We start from the raw sequence: 13,533 nt of genomic DNA on the forward strand, positions 1-13,533 counted from the left end.
AAAAGAGAGTTTATAACCCCCTTTAACTCCAAAATAAGCAAATATTGTCTTTGTAAGGAGCCAGCCAGTCTGCATGCTGGAGATGAAGAATTGAGCTCTCTGCTCACTGTCCAAGCCTGCACATGCGCAGCTTCCCCGGACCTGTCACTGTCAACAAGCCGCGTTCCAAACCTCTCTATGGAGACCAGGCGACTCCGCCCTCTTCCTGGAGCCATCGCGCGATCCCTATTGGCCTTTTCGGCCCGTGAGGCTGTTGCGGACCAATAGCTGATGCCGACTACACGTGACCGGAGCGGGAGGCCGGACTTCTTGCGGCGGCTGTGGATGGTCCGCCCTGCGGGTTGCGGAAGCGGTGACCCGGCCGGGCTTGTCCAAGTGCTGGGAGGGTCGCTACAGCGGATGTAGGGCGAAGAGAGCGTCCGCCTGTACTGGATAAGGTGAGTAGGAGACCGGAAGAGGTATGGGGGCGTCCTGTGCCACTTCTGTGTTAGCTCATTGAGGGAGGGGGAGGGGATGATATGAGGGCAATGTATATGTGTGGGGGGACTACAAGACCCAGCCTGCCTTGAGAACCAGAGACTCCTCACCTGATAATCATAGAGGGTGGGTGCACTCCCCCATACACTATACAATCTGATTGTACCATCTCCCCAAGGCTGCGTTGACAGTAGGCGTAGCAGTAACGCGTGTCGCTCGCTCATGGCACGTTCACTTGATAAATGCGCCAGTCCGGGCGGTGAGCTTTGCGTGCTTCCTTTTTTTTTATTTATTTTTTTATTTATTCACCGTGTATCTCTCGCATGACAAAACTCGCCTCAGCTAACTGTTTGGGGTGCCAGTAAATATAAATTGCGTTGTGCCGTTGTAGGGTGTTTTTTATTTTTTTCGCATTCACAAAACTTTCGTGTGTGTGTGGGGCTGTAGATCTACCGGCAGTAGTAGCGGAGGGCCCTACCGCTTCACTATAAAATTAGATTGTTTAGGTTTCTCCTCATATTACAGTTTTGGTAAATATTGTCCAATCAGATTGCAGCATTTGTAGCCACCCCAAGGTTAGGTTCACACTGGTGGCAAAGGGTCGGTGAAAACACGAGGCACTGCAAAGCTCAAATCATGGCTAAAAATCCGTCTTCTTCTGATCAGTTAAATACAGGCCATCAGAGCACTCACACACAGCGAGGTCGACGCGTTTCACTTCTCACTTAGGGGAGATTCAGACATGCGTAGAAATTACCCTTGCCTCCTGAAGCCCTGATCTGCCTCCGGAACGCGCTCCAGGGGCTACCGACAGGCGGTGAGGAAACTATGTGACGCGTCAACTCACAATTTACATTTTTAAAGCACAACTGTCATCTCTGTCCCGCAGCGGCTCCTCCTCTGACCCGCTGTTGACGCACCGACAATCCCATTTGCTTTAACCACTTCCTGCCCACCGGCCGGCAATGAAATGACGCTGCTCTCATTTGGGTGGACGACATATGACAGCTCTCCAGCACAACCGCTCTTGTGCGCCCGTGTGGAGGCGCACATCGTGGCGATCGGTGGTGTGGAGTATCAGTCTGACGCACCGCCACACCGATCTCGGTAAAGAGCCTCTGATGGCGGTGCAGATTATCAGCGCAGCCCCCCCTCGGATGCCCACCCAGGGCCACCAGGGATGACCACCACACTGGACCACCAGGTATGCCATCCTAGACCACCAGGGAATTGCCAATCAGTACCCAGGCAGCTGCCAATCAGTGCCTATCCCCAATGCCTGCCAGTGCCATCAGTGATGCCTAACAATGCCATCTCTCAGTGCCATGTGTAATTGCCACCCATGAGTGTCCATCAGTGCTGCCTATCGGTGCCCATTGTCAGTGCCACCTCATCTGTGCCGCCTTATCAGTGCCCATCAGTGAAGGAGAAAACTTACTTTTTTTTAAAACTTTTTTTTTTTTTTTTTTGTTTAGCAAACAATAAAAAAGGCAGAGGTGATCAATATCACCAAAAGAAAGCTCTATCTGTGGGAACAAAATGATTAAAATGCTGTTTGGGTACAGTGTAGCATGACCACGCAATTGTCATTTTAACAGCGACATTGCTGAAAATTGGCTTGGGCAGGAAGAGGGTGTAAGTGCCCTATATTGAAATAGTTAATAGGCTGGTGATGCGGCAGTGACACAAGGTGAAGGATGTGGTGGCAGCAGCAGGTGAGTGGATGCCCACTAACAGGCGCTGCCATGATGGATCTGACATGACAGGTGATCTTTAACAACTTAACCGCTTTAGCCACGGACCAATTTTCAGCCTAAGGACCAGAGGTCTTTTTACAATTTCGCACTGCACTGCTTTAACTGGTAATTGCGCGGTCATGCAATGTTGTACCCAAACGAAATTTGCGTCCTTTTCTTCCCACAAATAGAGCTTTCTTTTGATGGTATTTGATTGCCTCTGCGATTTTAATTTTTTGCGATATAAATGGAAAAAGACCGAAAATTTTCGGTCTTTTTCCATTTATATCGCAAAAAATAATTTGAGAAATTATATTTTCTACTTTTTGTTATAAGAAAAATTAAATAAACTCAATTTTAGCCATACATTTAGGGCAAAATGTATTCAGCCACATGTCTTTACACAGCTTTTAATTTATGACTGCCTATCTCATTTCTTGAGGTGCTAAAATGGCAGGGCAGTACAAACCCCCCACCCCCCCCAAATGACCCCATTTTGGAAAGTAGACACCCCAAGGAAATTGCTGAGGGGCATGTTGAGCCCATTGAATATTTTTTTTTTTTTTTGTCCCAAGTGATTGAATAATGACACAAAAAAAAAAAAGTTTACAAAAAGTTGTCGCTAAATGATATATTGCTCACACATGCCATAGTTATATGTGGAATTGCACCCCAAAATATATTCTGCTGCTTCTCCTGAGTACGGGGATACCACAAATGTGGGACATTTTGGGAGTCTAGCCGCGTACGGCACCCCGAAAACCAATCCCTGCCTTCAGGATTTCTAAGGGTGCAAATTTTTGATTTCACTCCTCACTACCTATCACAGTTTCGAAGGCCATAAAATGCCAAAATAGCACAAACCCCCCCCCCCCCCCCAAATGACCCCATTTTGGAAAGTAGACACCCCAAGCTATTTACTGAGAGGCATGTTGAGTCCATGGAATATTTTATATTTTGCCACAAGTTGCAGGAATATTACAATTTTTTTTTTTTTGCACAAAGTTGTCACTAAATGATATATTGCTCACACATGCTATGGGCATAAGTCAAATTACACCCCAAAAAAATTTTTGCTGCTTCTCCCAAGTACGGGGATACCACATGTGGGGGACTTTTTGGGAGCCTAGCCACATACGGGACCCCAAAAACCAAGCATTGCCTTCCGGATTTAAATATAAAACGCTACCAAAAAAAACTGTTAGCGATCGCAGGGATCAGGCCTGACTCTGCGATCGCTGCAGTTATGTGTTTAGTGTTTTGTAAGTGACAGTGATCGATCGATACTGCACTTGGGTGGGCTGGGCGGAGGGGCAAAACGCAGGTGCTAGCAGGTATCTGGGCTGATCCCGCTAACAATGCATTTTTTTGGAACCCTAAACTGCTGGGGACGCTAGTATAGATCTGATCAGATATTGATCTGTTCAGATTCTATACCACTACGGGAGGTTTATGCTTTGCGCGGGGGTGTTAGTGGTACTGGCACTAACCTAGCGCTGCCTGGGGCGACGCAGACCCTGACCCTAAAACCGAATTGATATCACCCGCCGGGTGATCAGGGGGTTAAACCTTTATTGGGTAATAAATGGTGGGTGCCCTGATGCTATAAAAAGCAAACTAACTAACCAGAGTCACCCGTAAACACTTATACGGTGATCACTGGTGAAAGGGTTAACTAGGGGCAATCAGGGGGTTCAAATTTTTATTAGGTAGTATATGGGGGTCCCTGGCGCTATATAAAAACCTGACGGGGAACCTAAATAACTGGCTAACCAGCGTCACTTATACAGTGATCGCTGGTGAAAGGGTTAACTAGGGACAATCAGGGGGTTAAAACCATTATTGGGTAGTATATCGGGGTACCTAGCTCTATAAAAACCTGGCGGTGAACCTAAAAAAATAACTAGCTACCTAGGGACACTAATGCAGCGATCGGAAAAACGATCGCTTAGTGACACTGGCAAAAGGGGGTGAAAGGGTTAACTCTAGGGGCAATCTGGGGGTTAAACCTTTATTGGGGGAGTGGTAGGGGGCTACCCTGGACCTAACACTAACTGCCCTGACACTTTTTACTTTTACAACTGACACTGAATGCAGTGATCAGAAAATAAATGATCACTGCAATCAGTGACACTGTGACTGGGGGGGGAGGGGGGGCGGGGGGGGTTTGTGTGCCTGTGTGTGCCTACATGTCAGTGTAGTGTTGGTGCACACTTACTTTTAGTCTTCTCCTCATAGTCCGGTCAAAAAGACTGCCCCGAGGAGAATGACATCACTTCCTCCCTGCCTGTGTATACAATACACAGTGGGAGGAAGCTTCTCATTCGCCAGGAGCGATCGAGAGGGGATGGCCAGAAACCAACGGCCATCCCCTCATCCCGGATCACTCCTGAAGCGTAACGGACCGCCGCATCCAGCGAGAGGGGGTCCGATTGGACCCCCCACCCGCTGGAAGGCAAGCACGTACATGTACGTGCTTGTGCCTGTACATGCCATTGTGATGACGTACAATGGCATGCGGTGGTCATTAAGTGGTTAAAGACCACCCACCGCATATATACTGCGGCAGGGCGGCCCTGTTGTACAAAACGACGTACCTGTACATCATTTCATGCAATAGATAGTAGAGGTCGACCGATATATCGGCCGATATTTGCAGTTTTTTAATTAATCGGCATCGATTGAGCTGATAAAAAGGCAGATTTAGAACTACAGCGCGACTTGGAAATGACTTCTGTAATAGAAGTCAATGCAAGTTGCCTGAGTCTTCATAGAAGCACTTGTCTCCTATCTGGGCAGTCTGCCAAGAAAAGAGCAAAAAGATACAATGTTTACACTTGAATGAATGAACTCAACTCTGTGTGAGTTCTCAGTTTAACCATTTAAAGACACTTTTCTGACACTTGTTGCTTACAAGTAAAAGTCCTGTATTTTCTGCCAGAAAATCACTTAGACCCCCAAAAAATTATATATATTTTTTTAGCAGAGACCCTAGGGAATAAAATAGTGGTTGTTGCAATTTTATGTCACACGACATTTGCGTAGAGGTCTTTCAAATGCAATTTTTTGGGGAAAAAAATACACTAAATGATAAAAAAAAAAAAAAAAACTAAAACAGTAAAGTTAGCCCATTTTTTTTTTCATCCAAAAGTTTCGACTACCCGTTTTTATTTTATAGGCTGCTTTCACACTGGAGCGGGCAGGCATTGATGGTAAAACGCTGCTAGTTTTAGCGGCGCTTTACCATCTTTTTAGCGGTGCTATTCGGCTGCTAGCGGGGCGCATATAACCCAGCTAGCGGCTGAGGAAGAGGTTAAATGCGCCCGTGAAGCACCGCTGCCAAATCACATTGCATGCACTTCAGCAGTGGTGCTCATTAATATCAATGGGCAGGAGTGGTGGAGGAGCGCTATACACCACTCCAAACGTGCTGCTTGCAGGACTTTTTTTTTTTTTTTTAACATCCTGCCAGCGCATCGCCTCAGTGTGAAAGCACTCTCTTTCACACAGACTGCAGGGGAGCCGTTTTGCAGGCACTTTACAGGCGCTATTTTTAGCCCAAAAGCACCTAAAAAAAACGCCCCAGTGGGAAAGGTGTCTGTAAATATCGGCATCGGCCATATCGGTCGACCTCTAAGATAGCGTGGGCACACACTGCTGCACGGAGGAGAAGGAGCCATTGCGCGTGCCCAGAGGACCTGTTGTCCGCCGGCACACCTGCTGCCACTCACGGTACAACGGAGGCAATACGGGGATCTGAAACAGGGCAGATCACAGTTGTTTAACAGGGGAGAACATGGAGATCTGCTGTTCCTAGTGATCCCCACACAGTTAGCCTAAATACGGATCCGCACGTCTAAAAGGGGCCTAATAAGTCATCAGGTTAGTAAAACAGCGATATGAGAACTGATTTTAGGTTAACCACACATAGTTGGAGAACTACTCAAATTCTTTTATTAAAACAAAACTTTATATTCCACATTCTTGTATTTTCTTAACCACTTGCCTACTGGGCACTTAAACACCCCTCCTGCCCAGACCAATTTTCAGCTTTCGATGCTCTCACACTTTGACAATTACTCAGCCATGCAACACTGTACCCAAATGAATTTTATGTCCTTTTTTTCACCACAAATCGCTTTCTTTTGGTGTTATTTAATCACACCTGTTTGTTTGTTTTTTTGCAATATAAAATAAAAAAGACCAACAATTTTTTTGGGTGAACAGAGCTCTGTATTGAGCCAATCAGTGAGTGCCAGCAGTCAATCATTGGCTGAGACCCGCTGATCGGTTTGTGAGGTAACGAATCATAGCACAGCCAGGCCAGCAGGCGCATGGATCCAGCATAGAGAGGCTGCTTTGCTGCCATACTAGTACGTCGGCAAGCAGTTAAGCATTAGTGAGACATGAAACGCATCGACCTCACTGTGTGTGCTGATGTCCTGTCAGTGTCCTGTTTTTGAATGATGGACATAAAGATTATTAGTTTTTTTGCCATGATTTTGGACCCACAGTCATCCATCCTCATCATTTGCGGGCCACTTGGGGTCACTTACGTTTCCACAGCTGCAATGCTTTGCTGGGTGGCAAATCTAACTTGGGAGTAGAGGTGCTACTTTTCAGTGGTCTCACGATTCGATTACCGTTATCATGTCAACAATTTGATTCTACAATGCATCACAATTACTGCCCATGATTTTCATCAATAAGTTCAAGCAGTCAGGAGAACTGAAGGGTGGAAGAATCAAGGGAAGGATGGAGGAGTCTGGGGATAGGGAAGGAGGAATCCATGGATATGAAAGGAAGGATGGAGGACTCTGGGGATAGGGAAGGAGGAATCCATGGATAGGATAGGAAAGGAAGGATGGAGGACTCTGGGGATAGGGAAGGAGGAATCCATGGATAGGATAGGAAAGGAAGGATGGATGGAGGAGTCCGGGGATAGGGAAGGAGGAATCCATGGATAGGAAAGGAAGGGTGGAGGAGTCTGGGGATAGGGAAGGAGGAATCCATGGATAGGATAGGAAAGGAAGGATGGATGGAGGAGTCCGGGGATAGGGAAGGAGGAATCCATGGATAGGAAAGGAAGGATGGAGGAGTCTGGGGATAGGGAAGGAGGAATCCATGGATAGGATAGGAAAGGAAGGATGGATGGAGGAGTCCGGGGATAGGGAAGGAGGAATCCATGGATAGGAAAGGAAGGGTGGAGGAGTCTGGGGATAGGGAAGGAGGAATCCATGGATAGGAAAGGAAGGATGGTTCAGCTGCACTCGCTTCCCTGGCAACTGGCTCTGGCATCACTAGAGGGGCAGGGCCGGTCTCTAGCAAGCAGAGACAGAGCAGGTACCGCAGTGCAGCCTCTTTTATGGGGCATGAGAGTGGCCTTGTGGGGGGGGATTGCCTAGTTCGCCCCTGCCTCCTCCAACAACCACCCAAGGGTCTGCTCTTCCACCGCTGGCTAACTTGGGGCCCTCAACTTCTCCCCCCCAGCCTCTCAAGGGCCCTCTCCTTCTCCCCTCCCCCCCCAGCCACCCAGGGACCCAGCCAAGTCGCACGACAAGTCGTTCCCCCATGATTTCCAATTACAACCATTCCTATTAATATGACTTCAAACTGTCTCTGTACTGCTTTGGTCTGAACTTGATGCAAGTTACACAGACATTCCCTGCAATCACGCAACCTAACTGTTACCATTCACTTTCACCGTCACCGGAGTGAGCTCTTTCTCGGATTCAAACCCCCTCACATACACTTTCTCTTCCCTGATGCGAAAGTGTAGCAACGTCCTGGAAGCTTTATGGTCAGTCTTTATGGGGTGAGAAAACCTCCCAGGACATTGCTAAGGAGCAAGCTCTCAAAACGCTGAGCTCAGAGCTACTGCTAGTAGACGGTGAGTGGGAAGCTAGGTCTGGATTGGGATTGCTAGTAAGATTTTACTGTTTCTCCCAACAGTGGCTGCACTTACACAGCTCTATAGTATTGTCCCAGTGTCTGTATAAACTAGTTTATGTATTTAGTACGTTACATACTAGTAAACCTTGTGGACTTGGCAACTAGTGCTAGATGATGGCAGGGTGGAGCTTGGCTGATGTTGCTGTGTGGACTTTGTGCAGTTGGTGGCTGAGGATGGCTTGGCGATGGCATTTCCTGGGTGGAGCTGACAAGGCAAGCATTGCTCGGGTGATGCTTGCATGGCAGTGATTGCCTTCATAGGTTTGGGGCAGTCCCTGTGAATGCCTGGATGGAGCTGGCATGACAAGGGCTGTCGGCTGATGCTGGTATGGAATGGTTAAACGCTGGTGAGCCATGTTTTTGAGTGTTTATCAACGTTTATCAGCGATTAACGTTTTTAAGTGTTTTTTTTTTTTTTGTTTTTGTGGTCAGAAAAACAGCTCCTGAATGCGATTTTAGGGCGTTCAGACAACAGCCCATAAACTCCACTGCTGATAAACATCCAAAAATGTCCATGTGTGTAATATGGACACATAGGATAACGTAGAGGGGAGTTTATGGGCTGTTAAAAAAAAAAAAATCCAAAACTCCCAAAAAACGGCCATTTATGAGCTTCAGTGTGCATGGAGCCTTAAGCCAGTCTTTACTATTTTTTAATAAAGGATTTGTGAAGGTGTCACACAAAGCTTGTGCATGTTCTGTTTTTCTATAGCGTTCACCAGGGGTTGTATCATTCCAGGAATCTTGTCTTTTACTACCATGTCTGTGTCCCTCCTGGCTGTGTTTATTTCTGTTTGCAAAGCTGACAGTTTAAAAGCCGTGAAAATGTGCACAGGCGTGTACGCCAGGGAAAGGCATAACCTGAAGACTGCAAGACAGTAGCAAATGAAAATTGAAAGAGGAGCTCAAGTCTCCCCAAAGAAAAATGTAAAGTCAGCAGCTCAATATTGTAGCTGCTGCCTTTTTATTATAAGGACACTTGCCTGTCCAGGGATCCAGCGATGTCAGCACCCAAGCCAATTCTTCAACCTGCTTCGGGTGCAAGCACCGACATCTTTACTAAGGGAAATGGCAGTGAAGCCTTCTGGCATCACAACCAGTTTACTGCTGCACACTTGTGAGTCGCGCTGCGCTTTGTGACTCGTCCCGCAATCTTCGCGACCTGTGTCCCAGAAGGCTGTGGCGGTCTTACCCAGAAGTGGTAGCAGGTACCTGTCAAAACCAAGTACCCCCCCCCCAAAAAGTGCTAAATGTGTCAGTAGAGAGGGGTGCAAACAAGTAGAGCTGACACCTGTTGGCTATCTCTAAACGTCGAAGTGTTCTCAAAGATCACCAATGTAAGGGGCATTCAAATGACTATAACACTCTTAGCCCTTGTACACACGGTCGGAGAATCCGTCGGAATGTGTCCTATCGGACTGTGTTGTCGGAAAATCCGACTGTGTGTGGTATGCATCGGACTGATTCCGTCGGAATATCCGTCGGACCCAATTTTCCAACTTGTTGGAAATATTTTCCGACCAACTGGTTCGGTCGGACATACTCCGATCATGTGTAGAGAATTTTGATCGGACCAAGTGCCACGCATGCTCAGATCAAATTCCTACATCAAAGCTATTGGCTACTAACGTGAACGTAGTCCCATCGTAAGGAAATTACGTCATCACGTTCTGAATGATCGGATTTTTTCGACAACTTAGTCCAACCGTGTGTATGCAACAGTTTCGGACAAGATCCAACGGATTTGGTTGTCGAAATCTCCGACCGTGTGTACAGGGGCATTATGTATGGTGATCTGTAGGTATAGCCCAGAAAGTTATTTAAAGTGGTTGTAAACCCTTACAACCAACTTTGACCTACAGGTAAGCCTAGATTAAGGCTTACCTGTAGGTCCAAGAAATATCTCCTAAACCTGTACGGGGGAGATATATACCCGAAGACAGCTACCGCTGTCTACGGCGCACTGGGCAGGCCGCGGCGATATGCCGCGAGTGTCGGCTCCCGTGCGCATGCGCGGGAGTGGCGTAATCGCAGCTCCGGCGAATCACAGCACCGGAGCAGCGAGACCCGGAAGTCGCTCCGGGATACATGGCAGCGGCAAAGAGGAAGACGGAGGACCGCTTCGGGGGCTTCGTTCTCAGGTAAGTTATTCATAATGAGCTAGTATGCTCCAAGCATAGTAGCTCATTATGCCTTTGCCTTACAGGGTGTGCTTTTAAAAAAAAAAAAAAAAAATTGACCTTCCTCTTTAAAGGTTTCCTCTACCTTAACCCCTTCCGAAAGATGGCTACAGCACAGGCTTACGTCCTCTTGGGATCCTACTACCCAAACGTCCCCCCCCCCCCCCCCCAGCAGTGCGCTCTGTGATTGCTGAGTCATTTGGACTCCGCTGATCACAGATCGGTGTAAAGGGCCAATCGCAGTGGCCCTTCATCAAGTGATCAGCTGTGTCCAAGTCATTTATCGGCTTTCCTTTCCTCACATTGACAGAGTGAGGAGGGGAGAAGAGAGCAGATAACCGGCTTGTGTTAAAGGGATATCTAGACTGAGGGGCACTGATTAGAAGGGCCCTGATTATCAGTGCAGTGCCAACAGTGCCCACCAATGCTGATCAGTGATCAGATGCCAATCAGTGTCGCCTAAGTGCACACCAGTGTCACCCCATTAGTACCCATCAGAGCAGCCTCATCAGTGCACATCAGTGAAGGAGAAAAATTTACCTGCTTGCAAAGTTTTATAACAAAAAAAATTTTCGTTAATTTTTAGGTTGTTTAGCAAAAAATAAAAAAAAATCTGTGGGGATCGAATACCACCATAAGGAAGCCTTATTTCTATGAAAACAATGCTAAACATTTCATATGGGTTCAGTGTAGCATGACCGCACAATTGTCATTGAAATTGTGAAAGGGCTGAAAATTGGCCTGGGCAGGAAGCAGGTAAAAGTGCCCAGTAGGCAAGTGGTTAAAAAGTTTGAGAAAGGCTGTACTAGTGTATACAGAGCAAAGCACAACCGCAGCTGCCAGCTCCACCTAGACATCCTCAGTCCAACTAAAATGGCCAAGAGAGGGATGCTTCCTTCTTCATTCTTCATAATGTGCAATAAACAAAGGAGAAAAGTAAGGCTGAAGCCAACCCTTAGAGCCGGTTCACACAGGGGCAACACGACTTTTGGAGGCAACTTGGACACGACTTCAACACGACTTGGGGCGACTTACAACACGACTTTAAGTCACCCCAGGGCAGTCAACTTTTGCCGTGGCCAATCAGAGAATGAGCTCTCAAGGGGGAACTCCTAGCCAAATAAAAAAATAAAAAAAAAACTGCCATGGGTTACCCCTTCTGAGAGCATAACAGGCCCTTAGGTCTGGTATGGATTTTAAGGGGAACCCCCTACGCCAAAAAAACTGTGTGGGGGGTCCCCCCCCAGATCCATTACAGACCCTTATCCGAGCACGCTACCTGGCCGGCCAGGAAAGGGGGTGGGGACGACGTACCCCATACTCATTCACATAGGGCCGGGATCCGGGGGCCCCCTTATTAAAGGGGGCTCACAGATTCCGATAAGCCCCCCGCCCGCAGACCCCCGACAACCAACCACAGGGTTGTCTGGAAGAGGCCCTTGTCCTCATCAACATGGGGACAAGGTGCTTTGGGGTAGGGGGCGCTCGCTCGTCCCCACCCCCTTTGCCGGCCGGCCGGGTAGCGTGCTCGGATAAGAGCCGGTTCACACTGCAGGCGATGCGAGGCGACACCGACTAGCCTCGCCGCGACCTCAGCGGCAACTTGCAGATGACTTCTGTATAGAAGTCAATGCAAGTCGCCCCGAGGTCGCCCGAAAGTAGTACAGGAACCTTTTTTCTGAGTCGGAGCGACTCGAGTCGCTCCTCTCAGAATGGTTCCATTGTACAGAACGGGGGCGACTTGTCAGATCGAGGCAAGTCGTGTCGCCTCGCATCGCCCGCAGTGTGAACCGCCTCTAAGGGTCTGGTATGGATCTGGGGGGGACCCCCATGCAGTTTTTTCAGTGTAGGGGGTTCCCCTTAAAATCCATACCAGACCTAAGGGCCTGGTATGCTCTCGGAGGGGGAACCCACGCCAATTTTTTTTTTTATAAATTTGGCTTGGAGTTCCCCTTTGAGAGCTGATAATTCTGTGAGAGTCGCCTCCATGTAGATAGAGATCCGACTTGGAGGCGACCCCCATTGAAATCAATGGGTACCAGTCGCCTACAAGTCGGATAGAAGTAGTACAGGAACCTTTTCTGAAGTCGGAGCGACTTCAGTAGTGTGCATTAAGACGGCTCTCATTCACTTACATTGATTTTTACATGTAGTGCGACTTAGTGGTTGTAAACCCTTACAAACCACTTTGACCTACAGGTAAGCCTAGATTAAGGCTTACCTGTAGGTCCAAGAAATATCTCCCAAACCTATACGGTTTAGGAGATATTTGCCCGAAGACGGGCACCGCTATCTACGGCGCATGCGCCGTAGACAGCAGCGTGCAAGCGCACTGAGCGGGGCATCGTCGATGACGGCAATGCCGCGAGTCTCGGCTCCCGTGGGCATGCGCGGGAGTGACGTCATCGCTGCTCCGGCAAATCACAGCGCCGGAGCAGCGAGACCCACCAAGAAGATGGACGCTCGGAACTACAGGGGACAGCGGTGACATCGCTGGCTCCTGTGTCAGGTAAGTGACACATAATGGACTACTATGCGATGCATAGTAGTCCATTATGCTTTGCCTTGACAGGGAATGAAAGAGGAAGTAAACTCATCAGGGTTTAAGGCGACTAGGGGCGACCTGAAGTCGGATCTGAGTCGCCCCTGTGTGAACCGGCTCTTAAAGTGATTGTAAAGCTTTGTTTTTTTTAAATAACAAACATGTCAGGTTTGCCTCCACTGTGCAGTTAGTTTTGCACAGTGTGGCCCCCGATCATCCTCTTCTGGGGTGTCCCGGTGGCACTGGTAGCTCCGCCCCGCACCATATAACCCCCTGGGAGAAGCATTCGCGTCCATAGATGCAGAATGTAGGACTCGGCTCCACCCCCTGGTGCCCACGTCATTGGATTTGATTGACAGCAGCGGGAGCCCATGCTATCAATATATCCAATCAAGATCTGAGAACCCCGGGCAGAGAGGTCCAGCAAGTCTCTGATGAGGGATCGAGGGGGTCAGGTGAGTAAAACGGGGGGGGGGGGGGCTAGGGGGCCGGTCACTGTCAGAAGTTTTCACCTTAATGCATAGGATGCATTAAGGTGAAAAACACTAGAGTTTACAACCCCTTTAAAGTGATGATAAAGGTTTTTTTTATTTTAAAAATAACAAACATGTTATACTTACCTGCTCTGTGCAGTGGTTTTGCACAG

The 13,533-nt window shown here is 48.1% G+C and overlaps 1 protein-coding gene across 1 annotated transcript in view; it reads left to right on the forward strand.

Annotated features, from left to right (window-relative positions):
- Positions 1 to 274: 274 nt before the first annotated feature.
- The window catches only part of RALGAPB (Ral GTPase activating protein non-catalytic subunit beta), a 130,203-nt gene continuing 116,944 nt past the window's right edge, over positions 275 to 13,533 (forward strand). The window contains 1 exon segment of the mRNA XM_077459180.1: positions 275 to 437. The gene's annotated coding sequence lies outside the window, so the exon portion shown is untranslated.

This window comes from Lithobates pipiens, unplaced genomic scaffold, assembly GCF_037356315.1.
Source record: "Lithobates pipiens isolate NorthernLeopardFrog02 unplaced genomic scaffold, aLitPip1_a1.2 Scaffold_28, whole genome shotgun sequence".
NCBI lineage: Eukaryota > Metazoa > Chordata > Amphibia > Anura > Ranidae > Lithobates > Lithobates pipiens.